Source organism: Armigeres subalbatus, chromosome 3, assembly GCF_024139115.2.
Source record: "Armigeres subalbatus isolate Guangzhou_Male chromosome 3, GZ_Asu_2, whole genome shotgun sequence".
Classification (NCBI taxonomy): domain Eukaryota; kingdom Metazoa; phylum Arthropoda; class Insecta; order Diptera; family Culicidae; genus Armigeres; species Armigeres subalbatus.
The window spans coordinates 112633120-112647787 of NC_085141.1; the positions used below are offsets into that span (position 1 = coordinate 112633120).

General features: G+C 40.0%; 1 protein-coding gene across 4 annotated transcripts in view; it reads left to right on the forward strand.

Moving 5' to 3' along the window:
• LOC134221153 (uncharacterized) overlaps positions 1-14668 on the forward strand; it is a 230076-nt gene that overhangs the window by 144828 nt on the left and 70580 nt on the right. The gene's annotated exons all lie outside the window — the stretch shown is intronic.

The following is a 14668-nucleotide window of genomic DNA, read 5'->3' on the forward strand; positions in this document are numbered from 1 at the left end:
TTTGAATTTTTTTATGAATCGTCACATTACTCCCAAATCCCTTCCCCTCTCCCTGAAAATATACCCCCTGAACGTTTTTCTCACTTAGGATGAAATACCAAAAAGAAGTATTTTTTTACTATTTACACCCCCGCATTCGCTGATTTTCATACAAAATCGTCATGTTTGGGGATCAACATATCGATTTCTAGCGATTAAGTTGAGAACATCATTGGCATACCAGCCTGAAAAGGCCTTTGACAGATATGTATTTCGACTTCAACAGTTAAGGCCGTCTTCAGTGTCTCGTACTTGATTTAGTAATTCCAAATTGCAAAATAATGACATACGGTGTGTCGCAAGCAATACATATTTGAAATGTTTGCTTATAAGGTGTTTCGGAACCGGATTCCTTAGGATAGGTTATTGTGGCCAGATTTTGTAGTATCAATCCCTTTATGTCATTTTACAATTCCTCAATGCATAATAATAACATATGATGTGTCGCAAGCCATATTGGAAATTTTTGCACATTTGGTACCCGGAACCGGATTCCAAATGTCTACTATCAGCATGAATTTTGCTCTAAGAGATCGGTCGCAACAAACTTGGTCAAATTCACTTCTACCTACTTGTATCGAGGCTCTTGAAGTCGATAATTTAGAACGCTATAGCGGTCGATTAACTTTGTTAAACAAATGTAAAAAAACAAACATATGTAAAATCATACTATAGGGCTACTGAAAATGGGGTATTTCTCATCTGAACCACAAATTTAGCATCAACATACTGGACTTTAATCTGACATAAAGCATGATAATTACTTACACGTAATCACATAATCATGGTTTCCATTGAAAACCATTCATGCAGGCGGTCGGAATATGACAGTTCCTAGTCGGTACTTTAGACTTTATAAAATCTATAGACTGGTAGCGACGAAAGTGAATGTACTCAGTAAAAAGAACAACGAACTATGGGTGTATTCGAATGAGTATCATTCAAGGATTGCAATCCAGTTAATGGAGACCATCATGTTAAATTTGCAAGCATTAATATTATACGACTCAGTCATATCTACGCTCATCTATTAACAAAGCTGTATCTATTTGTGGCTTATCGTATTCACAATGGGAACGATGTAATTCAAACGAACATATATGTACCTATTCGTCCCATTAGATTTAATCCAGATTATTCCAAATCTAAGGAAAGCAGCGGCATACAACCACGATGTCGAGGTTTCTCTTTCATGGATCTAATAAATTTGTTCTCTCCGTGACATATGCCACACTAAAGATCCATACTGACCACAAGAGCTACATACAGCCATGCCAGTCAGCAGCCATCTGCGAGCACAAAGGCCAATGTTATCGTCCTGTTGACTCTGACAGGGCTATGTGTGTCACATGGCTTCCTCATACTATCCTTGATCACAATTTGTTCCTTGCTTCGTGGCGCCGTCACATCACCTCATTTTTGGTTAAAGATTCTTGGCCTGTTGGACATAGCATGAATGATACGAGACAAGGATTTACTTGTTTTAACCACAGATTTGTCAACGGAAATGAGACCAACTATCGCATTCACTATTATCCGAATATCTACCGTGGTGATTAATTTAGATGGTGATAGAATGATTTGTGGCAGAGATAAACAGGAATCATTAGAAAAATTGGCCCATATGGTTTCGCTATAGAAATAAATAAGGGATACAAATGATACACATTTTTCTCCAAATCACGATTTAAAGTAACAAGGTTTTGTAAGTTCATATCATAAATATATCTTGCTCTGCATTTCTCATCATCTCCGTTCTGAAATTAACAATAATGCCAGTACATGTGTTAGCACACATTGATAAGATCCATGCGGGAGTATGCTTAACGATTCGCGTCAGATAATAGCATACGCTTCAGTGAAAAATGAATTTATTATTCATACATTAGCACAAGTAAAAGCAAACCCAGACGAGACGATGGATGAGTTCTCGTCGGATCCCAGCAGGCGTCATGGAGAACGAATATGAGTTTTAGAACAAATTTGCACAAATCCCTACGAGCGCACGAATGACACTGTCGTCAGCTTTTTCGTGCTTTTTGTTTGTGAGATTAAATAGTATGGAAGAGACATAGCCATAAGAAGTAAAACGAGTTATTGCTGGATAAGTCTCGGCAATGGGTCTAATTAACTAATGGCAATGTGAAGTCAAATTGAGAATTTCAAACTTCAAACGTGACACTTTGTTATATATGACGTAACTCAAATGATAGGTTCCTAGTCGTATGCTATTGTAATTGTATTTTTCCTATAACTGAAATTAACGCTTCAAAGTTGTACACAGATTCTTGAATCTGCTCAGTGACTGAGTGAGTATTGAGTATTGACTGTTCCAGTAATTATGACCACACTAGCAAATCCAGAACAACATTTGAAAAGGTCATAACAGTAAAAATGTGAACATCCTAGTTCTCCTTCTATACTGTATTGCATCCCACACATGAAAATCTATTCCTCCGCTTATTTTTACCCTAAGGAAAACATATCAACAAAAATATCTATTTTGATATTTTTGAAATTTTGGCCGCAATTTGAATGCTTTGTTATTTGTTATTTGTTTGAATGCACATGTTATTTGTACTGCGGATAAATTTAACACGTCAAAGAGAGCCTTGAAAAATGACCACGAAAATAGATATATGTGGATGAAAACGAGAACATTTTGACTGCTACGCCTTTTCAAATGATGGTTTAGAATTAGTCGCCACTAATGAATCGCCTGCTTTGAGCGTAATTACAGCGGCACACTAGGAGTTAACTTTCTGAAATCAGTATGGCGAAAGGCATCTAAGGTTCGATTTCTCAAAATTAAGCACCTTCATCGAAAAAATATTTGGTAGGCGTAGTAGCGGACACCTTCCTACATAACCTGTACCAAATATTTTTTCATGAAAAGTTCCTAATTTTGAGAAAACCCGCGTTAGATGTCTTTCGCCATACAAATTTCTGGCGGTTAACTCATGCTGGCTATTTGCGCATATACGATAGCGCCTGGATGTGGAAGCGGCGAGTAGAAAATCAGCCACTGCCAATAATTCATTAAAAACTGTGTGCCGGTCCTAAATTCGTCGACGGCGGCGTTTGTTATGATTTTGGACGACGGCAGTGGCGTGAATCGGCATGACAACTTTTCATGGCGTTCGTTTCTTAATTATTTTTTGGGATATTTTTAAGACATTAATGGGATAATCTTTCAAATTTTTCCGGAGAAGTCTAATACACTTAGTAAGGAAATTCTTCTATTTTTCCCCAAAATGTTCATCTGTTTTTTGTCGGATTTAATATGATAAAAAATTCAAATTATCCACGGAATACTTCAGAAAAATTGTTCAGAGATTCCAAAGAAAATTCTATGGAATTTCCAATAATTATTTTGTTAAAAAATGAAAATGTTTGGAATCTCCAAATAAAAATGTTAGGTATTACTGTGGTAAATTATTGTCCTGTAACGCCGGATAGACACCTTTTCATGGTGTGTTTCGGAAAAATCTAACACACTGTGCTCTAGCTCTTTTCATTTTTGTTGAAACTTATGAGCGATGATCGGAAGAGTACCGTCAACTGGGGGGAAGATGATCATTTTTAAGACAAAACATGCAATAACAATGTATGTTTACATTTTAAATCGAAACAAATATTTTCAAAACATGTACTGCTATACGTGGCAATAATCAACAACTTTAGTTTTCTGAAATGCATTCGCATTTATTAAAATAAATTAAATTATCACACATTTTTTGAGTAATCTGGTTTGGGGTGAAGTTGATCAAGACAGCTCTACTAAAATAATTATGACCTAGTAGTCAAAATACACTAGGTTATTTGTATGAATGTTGAATTTACTACGTAAAGAAGTCTACGAAATCAATATTTGAAACGAAAATAGCGTCATTTATGACTATCTCTCCCTTTCTTCCACAAAATGCATTTTCATTATTATAATCGAAAAACTCGGATTTCTACCTAGCGGTAATATTACTTGAACGGAGAATATTGTTGACTACCGTTTCATAAACAAATTTGGCACTTTTGACTGACACATCAAATGATCATCTTCACCTCAATGATCATCTTCCCCCCAATGAATCGACTGCTTTGAGCGTGCTTACAGCGGCACACTAGGAGTTAACTTTCTGAAATCAGTATGGCGAAAGGCATCTAAGGCTCGATTTCTCAAAATTAAGCACTTTAATCGAAAAAATATTTGGTAGGCGTAGTAGCGGACACCATCCCTCATAACCGGTACCAAATAGTTTTTCATGAAAAGTTCCTAATTTTGAGAAAACCAGCGTTAGATGTCTTTCGCCATACAAATTTCTGGCGGTTAACTCTTGCTGGCTATTTTGTGCATATACTATAGCGCCTGGATGTGGCTGCGGCGAGTAGAAAATCAGCCACTGCCAATAATTCATTGACGGTACGACTATAATTTGCTTTTAGATGATCCACATTCTTTTTCTTGTTATTCTTTTTCTTCAACTTTCTTTTTCTTCTTCTTCTTTAATGGCTCTTCATTCCAATTGGAACTGCTTTTCAACCCTAGCAGGAGCCACGACATCGATAACAGCAATTGGTATAAAGAATATCAAAAATAACATGCAAAATACTTTAAATACTCGACTAAGTCGAGTCAAGTATGAGACACTGAAGACGACCACACAGTTGTGGTCAAAATACGTATCTGCAAAGATATCAAAATAATTGGTGGAATTAAATGGAGAGTACTTAACTCGTCTTAGACGGTTGAATACATTCCACTAAAAAGAGCTTAAAATATTTTTTTCCAAATTTGCCTGTTTGGACGAAATACATTTTTGGCCGTATGCCCATATGCCGATTGCATTTTTTTATTTTTCACATCTTTAATTCTTGGTAAGATTGTAATGTCAACCTAAATACATGTCATTGAGCTGAAAGTGTATGCAAGAAAAGAAACAGAATATTCCGCATATTGTTAAGAATCAAGAGCCCTTGCTTTTCAAATATGCATGACGCTCATAACAAGATTTACCTTTTTCGTACTCTTCTGCATAAGCATAGAACAAAATCGCTTCTCAAGACTTCTACTTCATCGTCAGAATTTCATCCTGCCGCAAAATCCAATTAAAAATGTGTCACCAACTTCCAGAAACTTTTCGTCACCGCACGAATTCTGCTCATGTCTCTGCAGTTTATCAGAAGTACTTGTTCCATGACCAGCAGCACACCGTTGGAAATAATTTCACTTAATTTTTGTTTTCAGTTAAGTTTTAACGCTAAATGATTTTTCTCTTCGGAACAAAAAAAAAACTCCTCAGCTTTACAAAAATAGATCTTCGAAACCAATGAAAATCATTATGTGCAATTAACTACCCCGGTTGGAGCAAATTATAAACGCTTTTAGTTTACATATTCGAAAACCAATAGAGATCCATTCCCAGCTGTACTTACGAAGGATGCCTCAATAGTTGCTTCCATTCCGCTCTGTGTTCCATTAATCAATGACTAAAGCAATAAAAGTTACAATGCCTTGAACTACATACATTCTTCCAGCAAGAATCGAAAAAAAACTCATATTGGTAACATAAATCTTCATAAAGCTTGAAAATAAAGCACAACGTCACAGGAAACTCACGTTCACCAGCCCAGAGGACATTAACTTTTATCCAGCGAACGTTTTTATCGTGCCCATCTTCCTTGTGTGTTTTCAGATCGCCCACCCTCATGCACGTTTCACGTACAAGCAAACAATATATTCTAGTTGTTTCCCGACCTGATTTTGGTTCAACGAACATTATGACGCACATTTAATTGGCATCCTACATTTCAATTGGAATGAATAATATTTCATACACGTGGCCCAGAAACATGCAGAAAATGTTAACCGCCCGATGCGAGACTGAAAGGTCGTCTTCGTTGTCTTGTACTTTTGCACGAATAATGGTTTGCATTAATATCAGCCATTAACTTTACCCTGCACATGGTTGAAAGACTCAAATTCCTCTTGTTTGAGGCTAAATTGTATGTAGCGGAAACAGATTTTCTAGCAATTAGTTATAAAACCAGGGCCCATCGACCTAGGCTAAACTAACTGCTGGAAAAAGTTCGAGTTAGGGTTCTATGGATGTACTAACTCTTCATGGACTGGTTAACAATGGTAGTTCGAGGAAAACACGGAAATTCTTGTTACTGAACACAACTTCTCTAGATTGAAATAGATAGAGCTAAATCCCGAGTTTGTAGGAAAGATTTGAGAGAGGCGCGCCTTCAATAAGACTGTTCTCTGTGAAGGGTCTAAAAAGCGGGACCGTGTCATGCACTCTTGGGAAAACAAAACAGGAACTGAATCTAATAACTGGTCGTAGTGACACACCCGAACAGGAAAAAAATATCAGCCGTGGCTTGTTTTTACCTATTGCAGTTTATCGGTTGCTTTTGATTGTATACTCGTCAGATTTACTATAGAAACGGTTTAAATTTAACTTACTTCTACTTCTTCTTTTTCAATGGCTCTACATTCCAACTGCGGGCAGCAGGGACCATGTCCAAGGGCTTGACGATCCCTCCCCAGGCCATCTGCGAGTTGTGGCGCCTGCCTAGGATGTGGTGGGATTTGACAGTGGGCCCTGTTAAACCTCTATAAAAAGCTGCATGAATCCGCAAGTAGGCTCCGCCAAAGCGACCGTGTGCCGCTCAAAGTGCACAAGCCCAAGTCCTGGTGTTAGGTGGGACGCTAAACAGCCCTGACACGACGGCCCTCCGACGAAACAGGAGGTTTGCGCAGGCCCAATAAGCCGCCTTTAAAATCAACCATTACGAACGACATAGAAGATAATACGACTCGATACAATCGGTAACGACCTAGGCGACGAATAAAGGATCACAATTGGAAGCTTGGAACATGGAACTGCAAGTCGCTAGGCTTCGCAGGTTGCGACAGGATAATCTACGATGAATTACATCTCCGCAACTTCGACGTCGTAGCGCTGCAAGAAATCTGCTGGACAGGACAGAAAGTGTGGAAAAGCGGGCATCGAGCGGCCACCTTCTACCAAAGCTGTGGCACCACCAACGAGCTGGGAACCGGCATCATAGTGCTGGGAAAGATGCGCCAACACGTGATTGGGCCAATCAACGCAAGGATGTGCAAGCTGAGGATAAAAGGCCATTTCTTCAACTATAGCATCACCAACGTGCACTGCCCACACGAAGCGAGACCCGACGACGAGAAAGAAGCGTTCTATGCACAGCTGGAGCAGACATACGATGGATGCCCACTGCGGGACGTCAAAATCGTCATCGGTGACATGAACGCTCAGGTAGGAAGGGAGGAAATGTATAGACCGGTCATAGGACCGGATAGTCTGCATACCGTATCGAACGACAACGGCCAACGATGCATAAACTTTGCAGCCTCCCGCGGAATGGTAGTCCGAAGCACTTTCTTCCCCCGCAAAAATATACACATAGCCACATGGAAATCACCTAATCAAGTAACGGAAAACCAAATCGACCACATTCTAATCGACGGTAAATTCTTCTCCGACATCACGAACGTACGCACTTACCGCAGTGAGAATATTGAATCCGACCACTACCTCGTTGCAGTATGTCTGCGGTCAAAACACTCGACGGTGTACAACACGCATCGGAGTCGTCCGCCGCGGCTAAAAATTGGGCGGCTACAAGACGGTAGACTAGCCTAAGACTATGCGCAGCAGCTGGAAGTGGCACTCCCAACGGAAGAGCAATTAGGCGCAGCATCTCTTGAAGATGGCTGGAAAGATATTCGATCCGCCATTGGAAGTACCGCAACCGCTGCACTAGGCACGGTGGCTCCGGATCAGAGAAACGATTGGTATGACGGCGAATGTGAGCAGTTAGTTGAGGAGAAGAATGCAGCATGGGCGAGATTGCTGCAACACCGCACGAGGGCGAACGAGGCATGATACAAACGGGCGCGGAACAGACTAAACTCTATTTTCCGGAGGAAAAAGCGCCAGCAGGAAGATCGAGACCGCGAAGAGACGGATGAATTGTACCGCGCTAATAACGCACCAAAATTCTATGAGAGGTTGAACCGTTCACGTAAGGGCAACGTACCACAGCCCGATATGTGTAAGGACATAAACGGGAACCTTCTTACAAACGAGCGTAAGGTGAGCCAAATGTGGCGGCAGCACTACGAAGAGCCCCTGAATGGCGATGTGGCAGACAATGGTGCCGGTATGGTAATGGACCTAAAAGCACGCGCTCAGGACATATGACATATGCTCCGAATCTCCAGGAAACACAGGAGGAGATCAGCCGGCTGAAAAACAACAAAGCCCCTGGAGTTGATCAACTACCAGGAGAGCTGTTTAAACACGGTGGTGAGGCACTGGCTAGAGCGCTGCACTGGGTAATTACCGAAGTTTGGGAGGAAGAGGTTCTGCCGCAGGAGTGGATGGAAGGTGTCGTGTGTGCCATCTACAAAAAGGGCGATAAGCTGGATTGTAGCAACTACTACGCAATCACATTGCTGAACGCCGCATACAAGGTACTCTCCCAAATTGTATGCGGCCGACAAACACCAATTGCAAGAGTACCAGGCGGGATTTATGGGTGAACGCTCTACCACAGATCAGGCGTTCGCCATACGTCAGGTATTGCAGAAATGCCGCGAATACAACGTGCCCACACATCATCTATTTATCGACTTCAAAGCCGCATATGATACAATCGATCGGGACCAGCTATGGTAGCTAAACGGATTTCCGGATAAACTGATACGGTTGATCAAGGCGACGATGGATCGGGTGCAGTGTTGGTAGAATCATGCTCAAACTTCACTCACCGCAGCCTCATGCGCGAGCTGACTCGCTTGCGATTCTGTATGGAGAGCACCGCGCATGAGTTTTTCACGCAGAATCGCATCGTTTCGCTCATTCGCTGAAAAATGATTTCGCTCCAAAAAGTGTCAATACCTAATCGAAGCGTATTTTATGTTTAGGTATGAACTTATTATCCATTGTTTTAAGCAAAGAAAGTTATTCCGATGAATTTAACGAATAGGAACACGTAAAAATCACGCAATGATGCAAATCGCGAGTTGAATCATGGACGATTCTCTGGGCCATGAGTCGGGTGAGGTTTGCCTCGCGCTTGATTTGAATCGTGGATGAGATTTGAGAATTTGAGTTTTTACCAACACTGATCGGGTGATGTGCGTAGTTCGAGTTTCAGGGGGATTCTCGTGTCCCTTCGAAACGCGCAGAGGGTTTCGGTAAGGTGATGGTCTTTCGTGTCTGCTATTCAACATCGCTATGGAGGGAGTAATACGAAGGGCAGGGATTGACACGAGTGGTACGGTTTTCACGAAGTCCGTCCAATTATTTGGTTTCGCCGACGACATTGATATCATGGCACGTAACTTTGAGAGGATGGAGGAAGCCTACATCTGACTGAAAAGCGAAGCTAAACGGATTGGACTAGTCATCAATACGTCGAAGACGAAGTACATGATAGATAGAGGCTCAAGAGAGGTCAATGTAAGCCACCCACCACGAGTTTCTATCGGTGGTGACGAAATCGAGGTCGTTGAAGAATTTGTGTACTTGGGCTCACTGGTGACCGCCGATAACGATACCAGCAGAGAAATTCGAAGACGCATGGGGAAATACATACCTATGCCATAATGCGAATAAATTCAATACCTAGCAATATTAGGAAAAACAAAATCGGTAAAATCGAAAAATGTCAAAAAATGGCCTCCTGTAGCATTGTTGCTAAAACGTTCGTAAACAAAATTTTCTCAAATTCGAACAAAAAAGATTTGGACTAATTTTTGTTTTTAAGGCTAAGTGTAAAATCAGATTATTTGTTGCTTCAATATGAAAAAATCGGCTTTCAGAGTCTAATCTCTATCTTATAGAAAGATATGTATGGTGCGCAGAATATGGCACAAAATTTACTTCCTGTTCCTATAATTGTGCGCGCGGAATCGATAGCTACAATATGCCCGGCTTGTCAACCCAACCTGGAAAGTTACTAACGGAAAAAATGGAACTTCGATGAAGGTCGAAAGCAACTTGTGGCGATGGTGAGCAAACGGAAAATGGTCTTGAAAAATGAATAAAACTTTTGTGCACATACATCATACACACATACACGCACACACATGTATCATCTCAATTCATCGCAGCTGGAGTCGATTGGATTTTGGTCGTTTAAAGTTCGTTTTGGATCAGACGTTTTTACGTATACTTAGCGTACAAAAACGGTAAAACGTAGAAGTCAGATAGACTTTAGGAAGCATACATGGCACTAAAACGTGCAAATGTTAGGGAAATTTGCTTCCGACCTTATGAAATGTTTCTTTGATTTGTTGAGTTTCCACGGTTTCCACACAAATAAAGAAGAAGATAGACATAGTAAATAAAAGATCTGTCGGCCAGCTGACTTCTCTCAAATCTAATGAGGGGAAGGGTCGTTTGATCAAAAGCAATTTGTCCTCATGCCACTTAATTGAACATCACGTTTGGCTGAAAGTCATTTTGCCGAATTCCGTTTCTGGTCAAACGACATTTAGCCTAGTAGCCTGCGGCCAAATGGCTTTCGTCCACAAGATTTTCGGAAACAACGAACTTTCCCCGGTTATTCGACAAGATAATTTCTTGAAGCGTCGATGGGTGTGTGCCTCTTAATGTTGACGTTCATGGTTCGAGTCAGGATTACATTTTACTTTAAATATAATACTCCAAACATTTTTCAAGTTTGTCTTATGAAATGCATTACGAAATACAAAGTTATGAAAATCATCGCGTTTTCTTATGTCGAAATTCCAAAAGAAAAAAATATTGTGCCCATATGTATGACCAGTAGGGTGGTTCAATTTCGTTCGATTTCGATTTTGCTCTTTACCATGTTCTGAGTGACCTCTGAAAATTTGAGCTCATTTGGATTAAAACTGATTTAGCACAAGCCGTTTCAAGTTTGCATGCAAATTAGTATGGGGAAATTTATTTTTTCATTATACTGTTGATGACGTTTGCCCATTAAGCGCAGGATAAAAGAAAACCTACATAGTTAAAAGGAATACTCAAGAGCTTTCACCCAACGAAAACCGCATGTTGATTAATCGCCCCAATAATTAGTAATCGATTTTAAGACAGGTTGCGAATCTTTAGTCATGATCGTTAAACTTCTTTGAGGGCATCACTGAAATGTGCAGTGCAACATTATAGCCTGAATTTGCGGGTGCTCTCTTTCGCGCCACGAGCAGCAATGTTGCCTGTTGATGGGTTATGCAATTATCTCCAGAAAACCACGATACAATAGGTTAAATTTGATTACTAATTATTGGAACGATTAATTGAGATGCGGTTTTCACTGAGTGAAAGCTGTTGAGTATTCCTTTTAGCTAAAGTGACCAGATAAATTTTGCGTGAGCGCGGGACAAAAAAAAATCATAGTTTAATAGGGAGCGGGACCATTTGGGCAGCACCCCCTTTTCCCGACCGCAACCTTAATAACTCGACCGTATTCCAACCAAATGGCTTGATTTTTTGTACATCACTAGATGACGACAGAAACTAACCATGTACTAAAAAACAAGTAGCTCGGTTGTAATGCGATCGAGTAATGAACGTTGTGGACGGGAATAGGGGGTACTACTCAAATGAAACCCTATGTTTTAGAAATGTGCTCAAAGCAAATCTTTCGTTTTTTCTCAGAACTTATTTATTACCGGGGTTTAGTTTGCTAACTGTTCGATAAACGGTTACTCATTTTAGAAGTCGAAGCTTTCTTCAGACGTTGAATGTGCAGCACTGTTATTGTAGCTGTTATTGAGTTTCACATACTTTTGAAGTTTGGCGGTCCTCTGCCTGATAACTGCAAAACTGTTGCAACTACATTGCAGTTAAAAAACTTTCAGCTGATATTTGTCTAGTGTATAGAAATTTGATATAATATTTATTTTAATACAGATATAAGCAATGGTATCGAATCTTGAAAATTAGCCTCTGAATAACCTACATAATTATTTCTAAATTACCTAACAAAAGTATTGTGATTAAGAATTAACTAGATCATATTTTTTATGTCTATTCTGATTGAAGTTTCCGCCTCCAGGAATATGGTCCATGGTTTTACTCCATTTTACAAAAATCCCGTTCAATTTCAGATTACTTGGAGACTAGAATCCGATCTAAAATTTTCCCGAAATGTGAGGCTACCTTGAACACAATATTCATTTTTTAAAACACTTTTTGCATCAACGTAACTATCGACACCCAATATCAACAATCTAAAGGTCGTCTTCCAACTGGGGTAAGTTGACTGCAAAATTTTGGTCCGCATGAAATTTATATGGAGTGGGATTTTGGACGTTCCGTGTCGAAATCCAAGCAATCACGCAGCAGGAAAAACATGGAAGCCAAGATGGAGGCAAAATCTGCTTACAAGATTCCCAGGGTATAAGGCTACCCAGTCAACACAAAATCGTATATGATGCAACATAAGATGCTAAAGTGGAGGCGATATACGTACATATTATATGTGGAAGTACCTATATGGCCTCCACATTAGCATCTTATGTTACATCATATACGATCTTGTGTTGACTGGGTAGTGTTGGTAGAGTCAGTTCAAATCTTAATCATCGAAGCCTCATGCGAGATCTAACTCCCTTTCGATCTGTAAGCAGAGTTTTTCACACAGAATCGCATCGTTTGCCCATTTGCCGAAAAATGATTTTGCCCCAAAAAGCGTCAAAACCCAATGGAAGAGTATTTAATGTTTAGGTATGGATTTACTATCCATTGTTTTAGGCAAAGGAACTTAATTTGATGAATACATCGTAGAAGAACACGTTGAAATCATGCAATGTTGCAAATTGGAAGTCGAATCATGAACGATTCTTTAGGCCATGAGTCGGGTGGGGTTTGACTCGCGCTTGTTTTGAATCCTGGATGAGATTTGTGAATTTGAGTCTTTCCCAACACTCTTGACTTCAATGATCCATACGATAGGCTTACAAAAAGTATGCTTTAGTCAAAATTATGTATTCTGAAAGGCTTATCATTTCTTTGAAAATACTAATAAATAGCTAATTATGCCTTCTATTTTTCATTATTCCGAGGGACATTACCTAGAAATTTGTTAAATGCGGGACGTTTCGCGGGACGCTTTTCAGCGCGGGACAAATAGTGAAAATGCGGGACTGTCCCGCGAAACGTGGGACGTCTGGTCACATTACTTTTAGCTATGTAGGTTTTCTTTTAACCTGCGCTTGATGGGGAAGCCTCATTAACAGTATAATGAAAAAATAAATTTCCCCATACTAATTAGCATGCAAACTTGCCCGCTTCCCCTATGTCACATTTTTTGTATGAAACATCTGAAAATTTCGTATGAATCGTCATACTTTGACTAACCCCCCTCCTCCTCTAAGCGTAATTTGTGGACACTACCTTATAGTTACACATCTACTATATGGAAATATTTATAATATATCGCTCGACACTCCAAAAACGAACTTTTGATAGGAGCCCCGGAGACCCATAGTGTTATATACCAATCGACTCAGCTCGACGAACTAAGGTGATGTCTGTATGTGCGTATGTATGGCTAGGTATGTGTATGTGTATGTGTTTGCGTAAAAATTTTATAGACACACTTTTTGGAGCTTGGCATTTTCCAAATTACTTGCAAGTTTCATTCGACGGGAAATCCTGTCCCATTGTTTGCTATTGAAAATTGGCGATATCGGACTATGGGATCAGAAGTTATAGCCAAAATACTATTTTTATGGTAAAAACACACTAAAAAATACTCATTTATATTTTTCAGTATTTTTATTTACAAGAAAGGCACCAACACCGCTAGGTGGATTAATCTGGGTTTTTTATTGTGGAATTTAACCAATCCGATCAATGCTTAAGGGAGAATTAAATGGTGACGTGACATATTATTTAAATTCTGAGATTCGCGGAGATGTATAAGTGACCTTAGTCTTTAGTAGTAACGAGAATCGAACTAACAAATTTTTCTTCTCATGTGAACACATGAAGTCTAGCTACATGTTAGTAAACAAAATAAAAGGTTGCAAAATTTTGAACATAAAATCATGAAACTTAATCATTCGCAAACAAGAGGCAGTGCTCTTCAATATCCCCAATGACGACCGAAACATCAATAACCAACTGCATCACACGACATGCAACACCCTCGTAATCCCGTACCATCAATCGAAAGTGGTGATTTTATTTTTTCCCCCGCTGTATGCGGTAATTTTTGCTTGAAAGTAAGTCAAGGGAAGAAAATGGCTTCATTTTCTCGCATTTATGTACGCCACGATAACAACGCGATGGTGATGGAGACGACATCACAGAAGCGGGCATGTTCATCCCTTGGTCCCCACGTTTCTCTAGGGTCGCAAGGACGAGGACGACGACCGTCGTTCCGAAACAGGCGGATAGTCGGAGTGGGTATTCTACAGACATTTTTTCTTCGTTCCCACATAGAAGCAATAATGGGTGAAAAAGGACGTGATGGTGGAATATTGGAACCGAGTTATAAAATTTTATCGTGGGACCAGGATGAAAGCTTTTGCATCTCTCCGCGTGAAAATGGTTCGCCGCACCGGATGGAACGATGTGAAGCGTTG